We start from the raw sequence: 22,122 nt of genomic DNA, 5'->3' as shown, positions 1-22,122 counted from the left end.
TCAGAAGGGAAGGGACACATGTTCCTAGCACCTGCTGTGTGTGAGGCTCTGGCTACATTCTGCACCAAGCATGTTACATTTCTTCTGTTTTGTTTTTCAATTATTTCTAATAACACCCAATGAAGAAGATACTGTTTTCACCTTAATTTTACAGAGGAGGAAACTGAGAATGTATTAGAAAAATGAAATAGCTTGTCCAAAAAACCAAATCTAGCAAGTTATAGAACAATGTTAAGATGTATTAAACTTCTAACCAACAATTATATAATGAACCCTTACTATGTGCCAGGCTTTATTCTAGGTATTAGAGAGACAGTAATGAATAGGAGAGCCAAAATCCTGCCCTCCTGGAGCTTATGTTCTACTGGGGGCAGAAAGGGAGCACTGGTAGACGCAGTAAACAAATAAACCAGGTGGAGGTAAATGATATAGAGAAAACTAAGGCAGCGAAGGTGGGAAGGGAGGGTGTGGTATGGAGGACGTAATTTTATATAAAACGTCGGGAAGGATGCACTGAGAATATGACTTTTATGCAAAAACCTGGAGGAGCTGAGGAATCCAGCCCTTGGATATGTTATGGAAGAGTATTCTAGGCTAAGGGGACAGCAAGTGCAAAGGGGCACTGAGTCGCCCAGCTCCACGGACAGCTTTCATGAAAGCCACCACGTGAAGAGTATCTCCTGGAATTGTGTAGCGAGGGGGCTGGTGTGGGGGACAGAGGAGGTGTGGCTGGAGCAGAGTGATGGAGGGGAGAGTAGGGACCATCAGTCAGAGGGGTAACTGCAGCTGAGTGTGTGGGGCCTTTTTGCCCATCATACGGACACAAAGTCTTCTCTGATGGGAACAGAGAAGTGTTTGAGAGATGATCCCCAGAAGGTCAGCCACTCTGATAGCCTCCAATTTGCCCCCGAGTTTAGCCTTCCGCTTGGGTCCTGCCACCCCCATGCCTCCTGCCTCCCGGTTGAGTGATCTCACTTTAAAGGCCTAAGTATCCCACCAGCTCTCTCTCTTAGCCCAGGTGAGAGCCAGACATGGTGAAAAAACTCAATACATGTGAGAGAAGAGGGAACCTTGACTGTGGGCAGACGCCTGCCTCTGGGGCTGGGAGGGGGGCAGAGGAGCACCCACCTCAGAGTGGTTGCAAGGTTTGAGTGAGGCGATGCCCACCCGGTGCACTGGCGGGAGGCCATTCTCTCACCTTACACCGGGGCTAGCTCTGTGATACATGACGATCGCTTCCTTTATCCCCCAGGAGTTCCCACTGCCGGGAGCTCCTCCTCTTTCCGCTCCACGCGTCAAAGTCCTATGTGCCAAATTTGATGTCCTCTAAGGAATCTCCCCAACCCTCACTGATTACCATCTCCAGACTCCAGGCAACACGTTCACTGGAGAGGCAAGGACGAGGGTTTTGGCTTCAGACAGGCCTGAGTTCCCAGCTTGCCTCTGCCTCTGGGTGATGTTAGAAAAGTCACCAGACCACTTAAGCCTCCGTTTCCTCATCCATAGAATAGCATCTTGTCATGGAGGCGTTTTGAGAATAAATGAGGTGATGTAAGGAAAGCACTTAGCACGGTGGGCTCAAGTCAACGTTACTACGAGCACTTCAGTACGGATCCCACTACTCTGCTCTCAAATCTTCCACCCAGAGTTTACCTAGGCCAGAGGTTGGCAAACTTTTTCTGTTAAAAGGCCAGGCGGTAAATAATTCAGGCTTTTCACAGCATTCGGTCTCCGTTGTAGCTACTCAGCTCTGCCATTGCAACACAAAACCAGCCATAAACAAAACGTACATGAATGGGCGTGGCCGTGTTCCAATACAGCTTCGTTTAATAAACAGGTGAGGGTCTGGATTTGGCCTGGGAGCCATAATTTGCTAGCCCTTGATCTATATCAATCCCTTCACTTAACAAAAAGAGGAGAAAGAAGCCCAGAGTCAATAAGTCACCCATCCCGGTGTGGCTGAGCCACCCAAGCGTGGAGGGAGGCCGGAAGCCTGATTCTCCATATTCCTTCCTGAATTGTTTTCTTCCTGTTCCATGTGGTTAGCTTTCTCTCCCCCATTGGTTTGTCAGTTGCACACAGGCTAGTTACTCATTAAATATTCGTTGGATTGGTTTCATATAACAATACACGTTTGACACCCTCTTGGAAGCTTCTTGATATGTCCTTTGGAGAGAGCTGTGAAATCAGAGGTGAGGAATCACAGGCTGGTTCAAAGTCCCCGGGTGAGTCAAGAGTTCCCAGTTCCCAGCACTGGAGGACACTGTCAGCACGACAAGGACAGCCTTACTTCACCAGTGAGACAAGGCTCTGCAGCCGTGAAATTCTTCCTTTGGTTTTTCCAGGAAAACAATCCTCTGAAAAGAATCTCGTCTATTAATGTGATTATTAATCTGGAAAAAAGCCCACTTCTCAATAAAATGAATCTATGACAAGACAGATGTAATAAACCTGTTTAGGATTTATGATGTGCCCAGGCAGAGTTTTGCAAAAGATAATGTTCCCCTGTAATGTTGATTTGCCGGATGAGAACCATGTAATTTATTCTGTCAATGTACAGAAGAAATGTTATCTGTGTGGGGAATGACTGATGGCCTCATGAAAGCTGGCAGGGAAACAAATAAAACAATTTGGGTCTTAAAAATATAATCACCTAATGATCTTGTCCCAGCGTTTGTGACGGGGAGAGCAGGATTGGGAGCTGCGGCTGCCATGAATTTGCCGTCCGGACTCGGGACAATTTACCCTTGAGCTTGGCACCAGAGGGCAGCAGGGAGCCCTGAGAACCTCTCTTGGCTGTCCAGCGTCCTCCCTCTGGGCCTTTGTCCAGGCTGTTCTGTCTTCCCGGCTATTGGTCCATCTATCCTTCAAGGCCTGGCTCAAAGGGTCTCTCCTCCATGGTGAGCTTCTGTGCCTGGAGCTCTGCTAACACATACCTTGGCAACAGCAGGGATTTTCCCTTCTTAGAACTCTTGTAGTCACCCTCCGGGCCTCTTTTAGGCCACTCAGCATTTGCTCCCTTGAAGTTTAGTGATTGATGTCATCTCTTTGAGACTAGAGCCCATCTTGGTTCAGCATCCTCATTGGCAGGGTCATTTCATGAGTGCCCACGAGTGTTTGCTGAGCAAATTAATATTCAGAGTTAGAGCTACCATTTGCCAAAGAGTTCGAATGTGTCAGGCACTGTGCTAGGGGCTTTACAACTTGGTTACATAATGGAACAACCCTAGGAGGTGGGCACCATCATTGTTCCTTTTGTACGTAGTGGAAACTGGGGCTCAGAGGCCGTCTGACTTGTTCAAGGTCATATATATCTAGCAAGCAGAGGATCCGGGTTCCAAACCCAGACTGCAGAGTCTACTGTGATTGGATATGAACTTACTCTAAATACCCTCTGTGCTGATCGCCCCCTTCTTGAGACTCTTTCCTCGCTTGGTTTCCATGTACTATACTCATCTGGTTTTCCTCTCAGTATTCTGACAACTCCATAGGGGATACCTTCTTTGCAGTGCCCTGGAGCACTGGTTGAAAAGTCCATGGTGTGGGGGTGGCCAGCAAAGGGTATGGAAAAGGCATAAATGGGGTGTGTCTGAGTCAAGGCCACATGGAGGCCTAGGCCACGAGGCTGGCTCTGGCTTGGACAACATGGAGTTTTGAGGAGAGGCCAGAGAGTAGGACTGGGGAGGCAAGGCCTATCACTAGATCAAGGTCAGCTGGGAAGTAGCTGGGCATCAAAGGGCAGTCCTGGGGGGGATGTGATGCCAGATGTAGGGCAGGGAAGCCTACACCCCAGGCCTAAGGTCTTGTAGCAGAGCTTAGATCTGGGGCAGCCTGGGGCTCTGACAGGCAGGCTTAATGCTGCCAAGGCTGGGCCATTAGGCCTTGAGTCTGGGGAATGTGATTGCATCATTTTGGAGCCTGGTGAGAAACAGAATTCATCCTGGATGATTCGAATGTAGAAATTCTTATGAACATACTACTTATAGAGGTATGAGCAGAGTTAAAGGAATCAACAAGGGGCCACCCAGAGAGGCACAGCAGCAGAGACCTCACACCACTTAGGGTCAAAGAGACAAAGGGAGGAAATAATGTTACTGGGGCCCAGTGAGAGCTGGAGCCGGTGGGGATGGTGAGAGCGGTTAGTCACAGAGGGAGGTAGCTACTTCCAGAGGCATGGCACCAAAGCAGGAAGGAGTGGAGAAGAAATGACCCGATCTCTCTCTCCTCCTACCTTGCAGTGACTCCCATTGGTTGAACCCAGTATCAGGGTCAGATTCCTGGGTCAGGGAACAGGTTAGAAGAGGAAATAGAGTTGATCTGGGGGACTGGCCAGCACAGTGACTCACTGTTGAGTCTCCCCGGCTGGGCGCTGAGGGTGTATCTGGAACCTCAGTGCAGAACTGACTCATGTACTGGTTGGTCTACCATGAGAAGAGGTCGCTTTGGGATCTGGGAATGCAGAGACAGGAAGAAGATGGGCAGCCCCCCGTGGAGATGGAGGCCTCCCTACTTGGCTCTTCTGTCTTTGTCTTGCTTGAACTTCAAGGAAGGATTGAACATGGAGTATAGGCTGTGAGGAAGCTGACACCGTGACTCCAGACCTAGTTTCCCTAAGGATAGAATGCGGGCATTGGATCAAAGCAGCAACTCTCAAATGGTTTTCCAAGGAGCTCCAGAGCTTAGTGGAGATGTCCCAGGAGTTGGTGGGTATGTGAAGGGGGAGGCCAAGGGAGTGGGCTAAAGGAATCCTAACGAATGCTACTCCTGCCAGCTGGCTAAAGCAGAAAATCTTCCTTGCGTTTGACTTCAGGAGAGTCACTTAGATGAGCTGGACTTGGAGTATTTCAGCCTGGGTCTGACTAATGCCAGGGAAGGAGGTGTGGTAATTACAAAAGCTTTCGGCAAGCCGAGAATGTGGTCCATGATGTAAGAGGCAAGGTTTGGGAGTCAGTTAAGGCGAATGCCAGGCATGACCTAGAACGGCGGTCCCCAACCTTTTTGGCAAAAGGGACCGGTTTTGTGGAAGAAAATTTTTCCATGGACGGGGGACGGGGGGGACGATTTCAGGATGATTCATTTAATGTGCACTTTATTTCTACCATTATTACTTTGTAATATAGAATGAAATAATTATACAACTCACCATAATGCTGGCAGGAGGTGGAGCTCAGGCGGTAATGCAAGTGATGGGGAGTGGCTGTAAATATAGATGAAGCTTCACTCGCTCACCCGCTGCTCACATCCTGCTGTGCAGCCCAGTTCCAAACAGGCCACAGACCAGTATCCGTCCATGGCTCGGGGGTTGGGGACCCCTGACCTAGAAGATGCTATGGACCAAGCTGGGGAGCCGGGGGTGGTGGGGGGAGAGAGAGGAAATCCAAGTATCATCCAATGGAGAGAGAATATAAAAACATATCCAGCAAAGTGTATTACTTTAAGGATCTCCTGGCTGAACGCTAAGTTTTCTTGTCCGATGTGATTGTTTCTTCAGGCACGGATATAAATGTCTCCAAGGTGGGTGGAGAGGACAAGTTCTAACCAAATTCTTTGATGCATAGAGATGCTGACCCTCAGGGAGACCACCTGCTAGCCAGCTCAGAGCTTCCCAGGCCGCCTTAGCACTCTCCCTCGTCCTGAATAAGGCCCTGTTTGGATCTTCCCCGATGGCTGGAATCTCCTGCTCTCTGCTGGCTTGTATTTGAGTCCTGGACAGTCCAGTTCAGCAACTGTGGCTTCTGCCAGCCCAGCTCTGGCTTCCACTTCTTGGGTCTTCTCTTTTTCCTTATTTTGTAAATGTCACCATGTTGGTATCCCTCAGGGCTGACACCTTCCCTGAGCAATACTCTCCCAGTTTGAAAGATCTCACCTCTGACTCCGGGTCTCAGACCTCCCCCCACTCCCACACAATTCTTCTTACCCATCTTGCCAGGACCCATGGAGTTCTAAGTACAAGCCCTCAGTCACAACCACAGAGGGATCTGCTTTTTGCTGCAATGTGCATGGAAAGAAAAAATTGAAGAAGCGTTACCCAACACCCTTGTGTGTACAAGGTAGCTTAATTTGTTTGAACGTGGCTTACCATGATAACTGCGTAACATTTCTGGAGCAATTACAATGTGCCAGATACTGTGCTAGGTTCTTCACACACACTGTTTTAGCCTTCTGAGATTGTGCTTTTATTATCCTCAATTACAGAAATGAAGAAACTGAGGCTCAGAGAGGAAGCGCCTTGCCCAAGGTCACACAACGAAGAAGTGATGGAACCTGGGTCTTCTTATTGGAGTCTATGTGCTGAACAACTCTGCTAACCATTGTTTGGGTTTGGGGAGAGAAATGAACAGTCCCTCCCAACCTCTGAGAGGGCTCTTTTCAGCCACAAATTGAGCAAATGATACAAAACTGTGACAAGCAATGCAGAAAGGCTGATCAATAAAACACCATCTCCAAGAAGCAGAGCAATTAGGTGAAGAAATGGAATAGCTTTCCAGTCTCTAAAATAATGGGGTCATATTAATTTAAAAATATTTTCACTTCATTGTCTATGATAAGAAATCCAACTTTGATTCCTTCTGCTTGGATCACTCCTTCCTGACCCCTTGCATGACTGGTCTTTTCTCATCCTTCAGGTCTCAGCTTGAATGTCACCTCCTCAAAGGAGCCTTCCACAGTCCTCCAGACATAAAGCAGGTCATCCCCAAGGTTCTGTGCTGGCCCTTTGCTCTATCATAGCAGTTCCTTGCATGGCAACATTTATAATTGCATGTGTGTGTGTGAGATGGTTCTGTCTCCCCTACTAGACTCTAAGTTTGGTGAGGCTAGGGACCACACTTGACGCATCTACCCTGTAGACCCCACACCCAGCACCATGTCATTCAAGCAGCAGGTGCCTAGCTAGCATCTGTCAAAAAGACAGATGAATAAGTGTGGTGTATTCTTATTTACTGGAGTTCAGAAATCTATTTTTTGAGTTCTCTGATCTTATTTAATGACAAATCACTTAAGAACAATTTGATATCTATTGCAATATGTAAACTGGGAAATCATGTAAATGTGGTTATTACTTTCTGGCTGTCAGTGATATCTTTGTTTTCTTGGGAGCGGGAGAAACAGAATAAGAGAAAGAACAGTGCACGGGCAGTTGGGAGATCTGGGTATGAGCCTTGGTTTTGCTGCTTGCTAGCTGTGTGACCTTGGGCACGACTTTTTCCCTCTCTGGTCCTGAGTTTCCTCAGCTGTAAAATGAGCTTGGACCGGCAACTCTCTAAGAATTCTTTCAGCTGTAAAAGTTTAAACTCTGAGAATTACATAGATTGAACTTGTATATGGCTGAAATGATTGGATTTGGGACATCAAAGCATGTTTTGGGCTACACTAGCACTGAAATGGCATTTTGTTGGGGTACAGTCTCAACCTAGAGTCTGGATGACTTCTCTTGTTGCCTTCGGTGTGGCAGGAGTCACCCAGTCCTCTCTGTGCAGTGCTGGGAGCCATGGTAGAGGACAGAGCTACTCCCCTTCCTTCCCGATGGGGCTTGTCATTTGTCTGCCTCATCCTCAGAAACCCTGCAAAGCCTGGTAAGAAAGAAGCTGCAAAAAAGGAATAATAATTTCCCCTCTTTTATCCTCCGCTGCCATCTCCTCATCCTCAGACCACAGAGCATCCAGTCGCTACTCAGTGACTGGGCTGGAATGAGAGTCGGAGAGGATAGGGCTGAGCTTCCAGGCTCTGTGGCCTGAGGAGCCTGGAGGAGCCCAGGGGGCCGTGGAGTCTGCCTGGGCCCGTGCTGCAATGCCTGTTAATCGGTGTTTAAGTGGGTTCATCAGTGTGGAGTAGCGCCTGCTGCTGCTGAGCTCAGCCCGGGCCCAGAGAGCTGGGAGCTGGTGAATAACATCTTACTTAGCAGAAAATTCCCCTCCGTTGGAGCATGTTTCAGAGGAGTTTGATTGGAACGAGGATTGATGTCAATCCTGCAAGGCAAAGGCACCTGAAGCTTCTGCCGCAGCCACCGCTATAAAACGAGCCATTTGTGGTGACCGAGAGATGCACGCAGAGCACTGCAGCACCCCACATCTCTCCACCCCACCCTGGCCGTGCAGCCACAAGGCTTGTCCGTCCCAGGTGGATAGAATGGACAGTCCTGGGAGGACCAGCCAGCAGGAACCTTGGTGCCTTGGAGATTCCTGGGCATGTTTTCAGCTTATGAGCCAATAGACCAGGGCTCAAATTTAGAGCTGCCACCTCTTAGCTGTGTGATCTTGGGCAACTTGTGTAACTTCTCATAGTGTTGGTAGACTCATGCCCACCACAGAGATATTGATTCCTACCTGGAGAGCTGATGTGAGGATTAAAGGAGCCAGGGTGCAGTGGGTTACGGGAACTAAGACATTTCCTGCCAAGGAGTTGGCCCTAAGCCCACCTGAGACCCCATCTCACTCCTGTCCTAGGCTGAGATGGGGATGTGGGAGGGTTGGACAAGGAGTGTGTGTAGGGCTCAGGAGACAGTTTAGGAGAGGCCCTTCCTCCTCCCCCAGGTGGTGGGGGCGTGGGTTCACTGTGACTTGCCTCCAAAGCTTTTGCTCCAACCCATGGTGAAGAATCAGACCCTGTCTGCTCTCAGCTCCCAAAGGTGGGACTGGCAGGGCCTGGTGGCTCCAGGTCCAGGGCTATCCCCAGAGGTCCGGGTTAGAGACAGTACAATAGGCTGGCTGGCCTTCGTAGATCTGTCTGATGAAGGGTGATAAGCAATAAAATCTCTTTTTTTCTTCAGTGGTTTAATCCTCCGCTCTTGCAGGGATCCTCAACGTCCATGTCTGCGTATGCAGCTGTTAGAGGAAGGGCTGGAGGGTCAATCGGGAGGCCTGTGTCCTAATCTTTCCTGAGGACTCAGCTCACTCCGAGGCCTTGGACCCTCCTCTCCTTGTTGGCCTCAGGGACCCCATCAAAGGCCCAAAGCTATGATCTCCAATGGCTGTAACATTCCCTAATTTTGAATCTGAGCAGGGAAGAGGTTCTGTGTCATTGTCTTCACAGCCCTGGCCAGAGGCCGCAGCTCCTTCTTCAAGACAGGAATCAAGAACCAAGGCCACATGATCTGCAGCTGCAGAGGGACAGGGCCCTGAGAGTGGGCTTCATTGTGTCTCTAGTGAAGGACTTTGTGAGAGCCTCTGAATGGGGCTTGGAGCAGTTTTCATGTTTATTTTTAAATCTCTTTGGGGTGCTGCTTTTAATTCTTCTCCTTCTTTGGCCCTTTCACATGGGAGCTAGATGACAAGGCATGGCACGATTGTGTTTGCCCAAATGCAGATAAGATCAGTCTTGGCAGATCCGCTGAGCCCCAGCTCCTAAAGAGAAATGGAACATAATAAACAGGTACTGGGGGGAATAAATAGGGAGGATTAAATCCTAACAAAGGCAGGAACATCTGGGACATACAAAAGCTTGTTCAGAGAATTGCCTGGGAGAGAAAGAAATGAAGAAAGCAGCCCACTTCACTCTTACCTGGCTCCCTTACTGGTCTCCACGAGCACGACGCACCCGAGGGATGCCTCTTGAGAAAATTTCTGCTCCTGGAGGATTCCGGATAGCAAAACTCTGGTCGGGCCCCCAGCTGTCCCTGCAGCAGAGGCCAAGGAGCACGCAGGCCCCAGCCCCTCATGTCAGCCCTCACTGCTCCTTCCCAAGAGTTACTTCACCCCCCCATTGGGGATATCCTGCTCAGAAAGCCTTCTTGGGCTGCCCAGAGATAAGCAGTGCTCTTCCCTGCATAGTGTCTGGGCTGATTCCCTCTGGGCCTGCTTGCCTGATAGAGTGTGAGTTCTATTTCACCTCCTGGTTGGCTGAGTAGACAGGGGGAAAGAAAAGAGTATCTTACATGAGTCTCCTGGACTGATCTACTTCTCTACAGCTATATTCCTACTGCCCTGGGAATGGCAACCGTTACTTATCCCCAGTAAGATTCTCTTAACCATCCTCTTGCTGCCTGTCCCATCCTCCAATTGATTCTCAATGCTGAGACCAGACAGATTTTAACAAAATGAAGATCTGACAATGTTAGGCCCCCACTTAAAACACTTCATGAAAGAAAACATATTCAGAATGGCAGAGTAAGAACCTCCCCAAACCTGCTCCTCTATAAAAGCAATAAGAACACTGGAAAAGTGGTCAAGATCTACATTTTCAGAGCTCTGGAAGTTAATCAAAGTCTTGCAACGATCCAGAGTGTTTATTCAAGAAAAATGATGTGATCTCAGCAGAACAATGAGCTTTGTGGCCATTTTTTTTTGTGTGTGTGTGTGTGGCTGTGCTGGGTCTTCGTTGCTGAGTGCGACTTTCTCTCTAGTTGCAGTGAGCGGGGGTTACTCTTTGTTGTGGTACGCAGGCTTCTCATTACGGTGGCTTCTCTTGTTGCAGAGCACGGCTCTAGGCACGTGGGCTTCAGTAGCTGCAGCACGTGGGCTCAGTAGTTGTGGCTGGCGGGCTCTAGAGCACAGGTTCAATAGTTGTGGCGTGTGGGCTTAGTTCCTCCGCGGCATGTGGGATCTTCCCGGCCCAGGGATCGAACCTGTGTCCCCTGCATTGGCAGGCAGATTCTTAACCACCATGGTGGCACGGTGTCTCCAAGGGAAGTCCCGAGCTTTGTGGCATTTTAACTTGCTCTATTCCCATGCCTCTTTCCCCAGCTCTGTGGTAGCCTTGAGAATCAGCAGCACCACAACCACAGTAGCTGTGAAAACCCGCAGCCTAGCTGTCACTGAAGGGGGAAGTATGAGTTTGGAGATGCCCAGAAGCTCCATCGTCAGAGAACTGTCATGATTTGACTCGTACAGCAGCTCCCTGGAAAAGTCTAATTCACAGGACTTGTCTTTATTTGATCTGACTCAGAGCTTTCTCAGTGAGACACTTTATCTGCAGAGCATTTGTCAAAAATAATAATAGGCAATTGTTTAACATCACACTTACCTGAGGTGGTGATGCCTGCTGGGCAAATAGGAGCCTGGCCCCAAACCTTAAATCTCGTGAATGAGATGTCCATAGGGAGCTTTGAAAAGTTCTGACATACTCCTGGGGATTAAGAAGGCTACACACACACATGTGCAGGGCTGTGTGTGTCCCCAGGACTGACTTGAGAAGGCCCCAAGCTCTTACTTCTAGCAGGTCTTGGGACTCTGAATAAGCAGGAAATGAAGCATTCAGGCAGAGCTGTAAATTACCAGAGCCTTGAAGGTGTGCATCAATACATACACAGAGCCCCTCAGAAAAAGATGGGAGAAATTTTATTGGTTGAAAGCATTAAGGAAAACTCTGTTCAATCATTAGATAATCAATAAGCTAACCGAGCAGAGACCTCAGAGTCTGCACATGACAAGGAATATAGACTTTACAAAATTAGTTCAGAAAAGGCACTAAATCAATAGTAACAGCAACAACAATGAACAACAACACTGGCAAGCCCTGGGGTGGGAGAGATCTGATTTCCAGAGTTGACATATTATATTATATAGAATGTTTAGTTTTCAGCAACAACAAAAAACTTGAGACATGTAAAGAAAGGGGAAAATATGGTCCATATACAGGAAAAGAAAAACAGTCAATAGAAATTCTTCCTGAGGAAGTCCAGATGTTGGATTTACTAGACAAAGACTATAAATAATCTATTATAAAATGTTCAAAGAGCTAAAGGAAAACTCTTACAAAGAATTAAATGAAAGTATGAGAACTATGTGCCATCAAATAGAGAATACCAAAAAAGATTAAAAAAAATACATGCATCCAAAACAGCCCCAAAATACATGAAGCAAAACCTGATACAACTGAAGGGAGAATAGACAACAATAATAGTTGGAGACTTCAATACCCCACTATCAATGATGGATAGGACGACTAGGAAGAAGATTAACAAGGAAATAGAAGACTTGAACGACACTATAAAGCAGATATCTGCAGAACACTTTGCCCAATAATAGCAGAATGCACATTCTTATCAAGTGCACATGGAACATTCTCCAGGATAGACCACACGTTAGGCCATAAAAAAAGCCTCAAGAAATCTGAAAGAAGTGAAAGTATGCAAACGATGCTCTTTGCCCACAATGGAATAAAATTAGAAATCAATAACAGAAGGAAATGTGAGAAATTCACAAATATATAAAAATTAAACAACACATTTCTAAGTAACCAATGGATCAAAGAAAAAAAATCACAGGATAAATTAGAAAATACTTTGAGAAGAATGAAAACAAAAACACAAAATGCTAAAACTTATGGGAGCAGTGTCTAGAGAAATTTGTAGCTATTAGCACCTATATTGAACCTATTTGCAGGGCAAGAATAGAGAAGCAAATGTAGAGAACAGATGTGTGGACACAGGGTGGGGGAAGGGGAGGTGGGATGAATTGGGAGATTGGGATTGACATATTTACACTACCATGTATAAACTAGATAGCTGGTGGGAACCTTCTGTATAGCACAGGGAGCTCAGCTTGGTGCTCTGGGGTGACCTAGATGAGTGGGATGGGAGAGTGGGATGGAGGTCCAAGACGGAGGGGATATATGTATACATATAGTTGATTCACTTCGTTGTACAGCAGAAACTAACACAACATTGTAAAGCAACTATACCCCAATTAAAAAAATAAGAAGATATGTCTTAAACGAATAACATAAGTGTCCACCTTAAGAAACTAGTAAAAGAAGAGCAAACTAAACCCAAAGCAAGCAGAAAGGAGGAAATAATAAAGATTAGAGCAGAAATATATGAAATAAAGAATAGAAAAACAATGGGGAAATTTAATGAAATCAAAAATTGGTTCTTTTTAAGTATCAACAAAGTTGACAAAGCTTTAGGTAAACTGGCCAAGAAAAAAGGGGAAGATTCAAATTATTAAAACCAGGAATGAAAGAGGATGTGGCATCACTACAAACCTTACAGAAATAAAAAGGATTATACAGTGATACTATGAACAGTTACATGTCAACAAATTAGATAATCTAGGTGAAAAGAACAAATTCCTAGACAGATACCACTGAAACTGACATAAGAAGAAATGGAAAATCTGCATAGAGCTATTATAACTAAAAAGATTGAATTAGTTATAAACAACAACACATTCAATAAAGAAAAGCCCAGACATGGAGAGCGGACTTGAGGACATGGGGAGGGAGAGGGGTGGGCTGGAACAAGGTGAGAGAGTGGCATGGACATATATATACTACCAAATATAGAATGGATGGCTTGTGGGAAGCAGTTGCATAGCACAGGGAGATCAGCTCGGTGCTTTGTGACCACCTAGAGGGGTGGGATAGGGAGGGTGAGAGGGAGACACAAGAGGGAGGGGATATAGGGATATGTGTATATGTATGGCTGATTCACTTTGTTATACAGTAGATGCTAATGCACCATTGTAGAGCAATTATACTCCAATAAAGATATTGAGGAAAAAAAGGGGAAAGAAAAGCCCAGGTCCATGTGGCTTTCCTGGTGTATTCTATCTAACATTTAAAGAAGAATTCATGTCAATCTTTCACAAATCTTTCCAAGAAATAAAAGAGGAAGAAACACTTTCCAACTCATTCTATAAGGCCAGTATTATCCTGATACCAAAAACAGACAAACACATTGTAAGAAAACTACAGACCAAAATCCCTTATAAATATAGACATAAAATCTTCAACAAAATACCAGCAAGATGAATCAAGCAATATATAAAAGTGATTATACACTATGACAAAGTAGGGATTATTCCAGGAGTGTAAAGTTGTTTTAATATCTGAAAATCAATCAATATGATGTACCGCATTAATAGAATGAAGAAACTAACAGAAACTAAGAAACTAACTCAACAGATGCAGAAAAAGTACTTGACAAAACACAATTTCCTTTCAGATAAAAGCACTCAATAAAAAAAGGAGTAGAAGGGACCTTCCTTTACAAAAACCCACGGCTAACATAACGGTGAAAGACTGATAATTTTCCCTCTAAGATTAGGAATAAGACAAGGATGTCCATTCTCACTGCTTCTATTTAACATTGTAATGGAGGTTTTGGCTAGGGCAAATAGGCAAAAAAAGGGAAGAGAAAGGCATTCTGATTGGAAAGGAAGAAGTAAAACTGTCTCTATTTGCAGATGATATTGTATATAGAAAATATTAAGGAGTGAACACACACAAACACTTAGAATGGGTCCAGCATGGTTGCAGGACATAAGATCAATATACAAAAATCAATTATATTTCTACACACTATCAATCAATAATCCAAAAGTGAAACTAAGATAAATTCCATTTATAATAGAATAAAATAATAAAATACTTAGGAATACATTTAACAAAAATGTAAGGCTTGTACACCGAAAACTACAATTGAAAAATATTACTCAACAACAAAAAACAAGTAACATTATCCAAAAATGGGCAGAAGACATAAATAGACATTTCTCCAAAGAAGATATACAGATGGCCAACAGGCACATGAAACGATGCTCAACATCACTAATTATTAGAGGAATATAAATCAAAGCTACAATGAGGTGCCACCTCATGCCAGTCAGAATGACCATCATTAAAAGGTCTATAAACAACAAATGCTGGAGAGGGTGTGGAGAAGAGGGAACCCTCCTGCACTGTTGGTGGGAATGTAAGTTGGTATAGCCACTGTGGAAAACAATATGGTGGTTCCTCAGAAAACTAAAAATAGAATTACCATATAATCCAGAAATACCACTCCTGGGCATATATCCAGATAAAACTATAATTCAAAAATATACATGCATCCCTATGTTCATAGCAGCACTATTCAAAATAACCAAGACATGGAAACAACCTAAATGTCCATCAACAGATGAATGGATAAAGAAGATGTGGTATGTATATACAACGGAATACTACTCAGACATAAAAAATGAAATAATGCCATTTGCAGCAACGTGGATGGACCTAGATATAATCATACTAAGTGAAGTAAGTCAGAAAGAGAAAGACAAATACCATATGATGTTACTTATATGTGGAATCTAAAATATGACACAAATGAACCTATCTATGAAACAGAAACAGAATGATGGACATAGAGAACAGATTGGTGGTTGCCAAGGGGGAGGGGGTTTGGGGGAGGGACGGAGTGGGAGATTGGGTTTAGCAGTTGTAAGCTTTTATGAATAGAATGGATAAACAACCAGGTCCTACTGTATGACACAAAGAATTATATTCAATATCCTATGATAAACCATAGTGAAAGAGAATATAAAAAAGGAATGTATATATATGTATAACTGAATCAATTTGTTGTGCAGCAGAAATTAACACAACATTGTAAATCAACTATACTTCAATAAAAAATATTAAGACGTTAAAGAAGATGTAAATAAATGGGAAGACATCCATGTTCATGATCAGAAGACTTAATATTGTTAAGATGGCAGTACTCCTCAAACTGATCTACAGATTACATGTAATCCATATCAGAATTTAAGCTGACTTCTTTGTAGAAACTGAAAAAGTTCTAAACTCTAAAATTCTGATTCTATACTTCATATGGAATTACAAGGGATTCATAATGCCCAAAATTATCTTGAAAAATAAGAACAAAGTAATAGTACTCACACTTCCAGATTTCAAAACTTACAAAGCAACTGTAATCAAAACAGTGTGGTACTGGCATAAGTATAGATGTATTGATCAATAGAAAAGAATTGAGTCCAGAAATAAACACGTATATGAATGTCAGTTGATTTCAAGACAATACAATGGAGGAAAGAATAGTCTTTTCAACAAATAGTGCTGGACACTAGACAGGGACATGCAAAAGAACGAAGTTGAATCCCTACCTCAATCATATACATTAATTAACTGAAAATGAATCAAATACCTAAATGTAAAAACTAAAACTATAAAAATCCTAGAAGAAAACACAGAGTAAATTTTTATGACCTTGGAATTGGCAACAGTCTCTTAGATTTGACACCAAGAGCACAAGTGACAAAACAAAACAAAACAAAAATTAAATAAATTGGATTTCATCAAAATTAAAACCTTTGTGCTTCAAAGGACACCATATAGAAATTGAAAGGACAGCCTAATGGGAGAAACTATATTCCAAGCATATATCTGATGAGGAACTAGTATCCAGAATATATAAAGAATTCTGACAACTCAATAATGAAAACACAGATAAGTCAATTTTAAAAAAATGGGCAAATAATTTGTATAGACATATCTCCAAAGAAGATATGCAGATTGCCAATAAGCACATGAAAATATACTCTATACTATTAGTCATTAGGGAAATGCAAATTAAAACCATGATAAACTACTACCTTATACCCACTGGGATCACTAAAATAAAAAAGGAAGACAATAACTATTGACAAGGATGTGTGGAAATTATAACCCTGACAGATTGCTAGTTGAATTGTAAAATGATGCAGCCACTTTTTGGACAGTTTGGTAATTGCTCAAAAAGTTAAACACAGAGTTACTATGTGATCCAGCAATTCCACTCCTAGATATATACCCAAGAGAAATGAGATCTTATGTTCACACAAGTAGTTGTACATGAATGTTCATGTCAGCATTATTCATAATAGGCCCAAAGTGGAAACAACACAAATGTCTACCAGATGATGAGTAAATAAACAAAATGTGGTATATCCATACAGTGGAATATTATTTGGCCACTAAAAGGAACGAAGTATCGATACGTGCTACAGCATGGATGAACACTGAAAACATTACGCTAAATGAAAGAAGCCAGTTACAAAAGATACATATTGTATGATTCTATTTATATAAGATGTCCAGAATAGGCAAAGCCATTGATACAGAAAGTAGATCAGTGGCTGTCAGGGGCTGAGGGGAAGGAGAAATGGGGAGTGACTGCTAATGCGTATGGGGTTTCTTTCGGGGGTGATTACAATTTTCCAAAACTAGATAGATGGTTACACAACTCAGTGTATATACTAAAAATCACTGAACTGTACACTTCAAGAGGGTGAATTTGATGCTGTGTGAATTACTTCTCAATAAAAATGCTATTAAAAAAAAAACTTCATGGCTTCTTCATTGCTCTCAGGATGAATTCTGTCTCCTTAGGATGTGACTCCTGCTGACCCTTTTAGACCCATATCTTACTTCGCGCCCGGGCCCCCATCCCCCAGCATTTAACGCTCCAGCCTAAGGACTAATCCCTAAATATGCCTCCCAAGCTTTTACCACTGCGCTGTATTTGCAATGTAGAGGTTTTGAAAAGGGGCCTGGGAATCAGGCAAGTCTGGGTTCACATCCTAGCTTTGCAACCTATGCTGTTTCGCGCACCATGCAATCTCCTTGTCTTACAAAGACCAGACCAATGTGAGCTCCATCTATGAACACAGAAGGACGCACTGTAAAGCTTGATGACCTCTTAAAATGGATGGTTTCATGGCTTGCCTTTCCCACAGGTTTCCCTAGTGATCTCAAGTTTTTTAGATATTTACTCAGTATTGGTAACTTAACCTAGCAGACACAGAAACTGGTTGGGTGGTGGTGGGCTCTCAAGCTAAGAAGCCAGGTAGAGTCGGGGAATGGGACAAGTATCCAAAAGAAGCTGGCCAGGAGAGAGGGAGAGAATGCAAGAATGATGGTGAGAGAAAGGAGAGACCGAGCTGTGCTCTGATCCTTCATTCTGTGAGATGCCCTATATCTTATTTTTTTTTTTGCAGTACGCGGGCCTCTCACTGCTGTGGCCCCTCCCGTTGCGGAGCACAGGCTCTGGACGCGCAGGCTCAGCGGCCATGGCTCACAGGCCCAGCCGCTCCGCGGCATGTGGGATCATCCCGGACCGGGGCACGAACCCGCGTCCCCTGCATCGGCAGGCGGACCCTCAACCACTGCGCCACCAGGGAAGCCCGCCCTATATCTTTTTTATAATGTTCCCCCTCTCTTAATATGAGCTTTCTGTTTTTTACAAACCAAGTGGACCTCCCAGGTACCCTGCTTAAATACTGAGAACATCCTTTCCTGCCCTTTAAGACCTCAGTGGGCCTCTGCCGTTCAAGTGTGTATATAGGCTCTTCTGCCAGGACCATGGACAAAAGCTGTGCAGCTTCGTCCCAGCATTTAATGATACACGTTCTGTTATTATTCATTACACTTCCTCTTTGATCTGGGGTTGGGCAGGCAATTTTTGAGCTCTACCTCTCCTACTAGAGAAATTTCCTAGATGATAATCTTGACCTTTAAATCCTGTATGTCCCAAATTTAGTTCTTAGTCTCTCTCTTCCTCATGAGTCTCTCTAAACCAGCCACCTACCATCACCCTGCACTTTGGGGCTGTCACCACTGGCTTACTGGTCACCCTGGTGGGAAGCCTGGCTGTCAGCCTGACTCCTTATCTCAGCTTCCAACTGAGTGCATCCAACTCAGTGCATCCTTCCTCCATGGGTCTCTCCACGCTGCTGCCTCTCCACCGGCCTCCCCGCCCCCAGCTTCTCCCCGTTTTCTGTTGCTCTGCACACATTTGCTGTATTATGCTCAGCAAAATACTGCCTGAGGATCAGTTCAGGTAGCTAACATCTGTCAAGTACTCACTGTGGAGTTGTATGCTGTGTCAAGAACTTTACATTTTAATTCATTCTCCCAACAATATCAAGAGGAGGCTTTCATCTTCTCCATTTTCATAAATGAGAAATTCAGAGACGTTAGGTAACTTTCTGTTCTGTCTCTCACTCTGTACAGTGTCATGCTTTAAACTCAGGTCTGTCTGACCCTCCTCTTTCTCGCTCACTGGACTGGGTCAAGTTATTCCCTGTTCAGAGAACTTTCGTATGTCTATTTCCCAGGCATAAAATTTAAAGTGTTTCCCTTGCTATTCAAGGCCCCCCATGAGCTGTCCCCATCCTGGATCTCCAACTAAACTGGCCAGCTAGTTGCTCAGAGTTTCCTTTGTTCCTCTGAATTTTCATTTGGCTTTTCCTCCTCACATAGAAAAGTTCTCCCTCTCATTCTAGCAGGCTTGGTCCCTGAAGTATGCCTGTCGTGAGCTTTCCCTGAGTGCAAATATTAATAGCTCCCCTTTGCTCTGCAATAGGAGAAGGGGTTTCGCACATTCAGAACATGCTTCTCGAAAGAGAGGGGCAAAGTATCGGGAATGAAGGGAAAGCAGGACATGCGTGATCATTGAACCCAATGACTATTATTGGCAATTACTAGGATGTTGATATAATTTATGATCCAAGCCGAAGCACTTTTGAGAGTAAAAAGGGTATTATTCATACTTATATTGGGACAACAGGCAAACACTGAGACTCCTAAGAAAACAGGATGTGTGGCCCTCCTGGTAATTACCCCCATTATGAACCCTGCTTTCCCAAGACAGAAATCAGAACTCACTTTCCCAATCCCTGTGCTAGCTACCAAGTAGGCATGTGACCTAGGATCCTGTAATCAGCTGCTTCTAAGAGAAGCAGCTCAGAAGAGAGGAAGGAGGCGCCATGGGGAAACCATGCTATTAGCAAGAGGTGGAGAGTGGTGGAGGGCCATCAGGGTTTCAGAGGCAGCAGCGACCGAGGTTCTGGGAATGGGATTCCATGCCTCAGGGCTACGAAGCAAGCTTCAGTGCTTGGGCCCTGAACACAGGGGCCCTGTCCTCAAGTGGGCTAGGCAGGGTAGAAGACCAGCTCTCTGGCCTTCTCTAAATTCTATGAACTGTCTAATAACTTCTGATACATTTATTTTCTTTCTAAAACCAATTAGAGTGGGATGAGGGTTCTGACTCATGCAACAGGGAAACGTGTAGGTTTTTGTTAATGTTGGTTTTTTTTTTATTTGTATGAGTGTGTGTGTGTGTGTGTGTGTGTGTGTGTGTGTGTGTGTTGGAAACAAATTTTCCAAAGCATAGAAGCTGGCAGCCTTAGGACTGTAGGTATTACAGTTAAAAACACGTTTGTTCCCAGCCCTGGGCACCCTCTAGGGGCTTCTGCAGTTGCTCAGGCAGCTACGCTGAGCGTGGCTACCCTGAGACAAGGAGTCTGCTCTATAGGAAGAGCAACTAACAGGGGCTCAGCAGAGCGTATGGACTCATAAAACGCACCTTCCATCTCTCTTTCCTGTCTTTGGCCTGCTGCTGCATCTTTTCTTAACTTGCTGTTCTGAGAACTTTCAGCCCATGGTGGGAGCTTCCTTGAGGGCAGGGTCTGTCCAGGGACCCTTGCCCAGCCCATGTATGGTGAATATCTTGTCCAGTGGCCTCCAACCCTAGACAGAGCTGACAGAGTCCTCCCAGTGTCAGTGCCCCAGCGCAGCCAGCCCCAGCGTCGGCTTAATTTGGTCCTTGCCACGTCCTCCAAAACCTGATTCAAATTCCCCTTCCTGCTCCAAGCCTTCCTTGCTCGCGCAGCTCAGTGTTACCACCCCCAGTCTGCTTCCACCCCTGCCCTCCATAATTCCCATCATCTGGGCCACTTTTATTTATTTATTTTTGTGGTACGTGGGCCTCTCACTGTTGTGGCCTCTCCCGTTGCGGAGCACAGGCTCCGGACGCACCGGCTCAGCAGCCATGGCTCACGGACACAGCCGCTCTGCGGCATGTGGGATCCCCCCGGACCGGGGCATGATCCCGTGTCCCCTGTATCGGCAGGTGTACTCTCAACCACTGCGCCACCAGGGAAGGCCCTGGACCACTTATTCAACAATGAATCACACTGTTTTGTTTAGAATTAATTGTAAGGCTATCTCTTCTGTTAAAATGATTATATTTGTCATGTGATTCTGTTTGGTTTCCCTGAGTAGATGGCGAATTCTTGGAGGGAAGAGATGATGATATATACTCCTCATTTCCCGTCCTTATTTTCCTTTACAACATTAACTGAGTGTCTTCCTTGTCGGAGATGTTTGAAAATATTTTTTTGGGAAAAAAAACCAATGTGAAGTAGAAAAAGTGAAAAGGGAGAAGACTTTCTAAACTGTTTGCTTTGTTTCTCTCTACTTATTCTATGATTGGCTGTTTTTCAAGTACACCGAGGCCTGCTATTTACCTATGGTGTTCAGGCCGGTTCCTGCGTGGATATACATGAGGATGGTTCATTCTCCTATGAAGTCACAAGTCACCAGTTCGGGAACGTGCCTGAAGAGGCTTTTCTGCTCTCCTCCTCTCCTCCTGGGGGAGGTGCTCTTTGGAGCAACCACGGGTCTTGGCGTGTCCTATGTGGCACGTTCTGTATTGAAGACAGTGTGGTCTACAGCTTGAGAGCAGGGGCTCCAGAGCCAGGCCCTCTGGGTTTCATTCCCAACTCTTCCACCTTTAGCCGTTACACTTTAAGCAAGTTATTTACTCTCTCTGTGCCTCAGTTTCCCCATGTGTAAAATGGTGATGATGATAGTATCTACCTTATAGGATTGTTTGAGGATTAAATTAGCTATGACATGTGAAATGCTCAGAAGGTAGTGATAAAAATGCAGCCATGATTATTACCGAAAAATGGTATTGTTGATAATACAGAGCAAGTGTCAAATAGAAAGATCACATAATAATGCAAAAAGGTTTACAGAAGTCTCCAGCATGTGCACGTACCTATGCAAACCTCAGAAAGAAGCCAGGAAACTGAAGCTTGGTGAGGGAGGTCATGGAGGTAAGTGCACTTTTCTGGTGACTGAAGACTCTGTACTGAATGACCTTCCAGCACTGAGTGCCTGCCCCTCCCATCGTGTAACAGCCAGATCCATCTATATCTATCCTAAAACAAGTGGGTTTTTTGCTCCCAACTCACATTGGAGATCCCAGCAGAAAAGCAGCTCTATTTTTCCTTTGGGTAGTTCTTTGGTCTCTCATCCATCTTTCTGTGGCTCTCTTCTATGGATTCCACCCACTTCCTTCCTCCCTGCTTTTTTTTTTCTTTTTACCAGAAGAGAACTCACTTCTGATTTCAGGTCCGTAGCAGACATCGCTGGTGCCAATACATATCCAGTCCTCCTTTCCTCCCGAGTACACAGAAGACCACACTTCCTAGCTTCATTGTAGTTATGTGGAGACGTGGAGCTGGTTCTGGGCGATGGGATGTGAGACATGAGGACAAAATACAGAAGGGTATGTGTGAGATCTCCCCACGTGCTCTTCCGCTGCCTGCCTCAGCGACAAAGACCAGGCTAAAGAGG

Source organism: Pseudorca crassidens, chromosome 2 (assembly GCF_039906515.1).
Source record: "Pseudorca crassidens isolate mPseCra1 chromosome 2, mPseCra1.hap1, whole genome shotgun sequence".
NCBI lineage: Eukaryota > Metazoa > Chordata > Mammalia > Artiodactyla > Delphinidae > Pseudorca > Pseudorca crassidens.
This window is presented reverse-complemented; position numbering follows the sequence as displayed.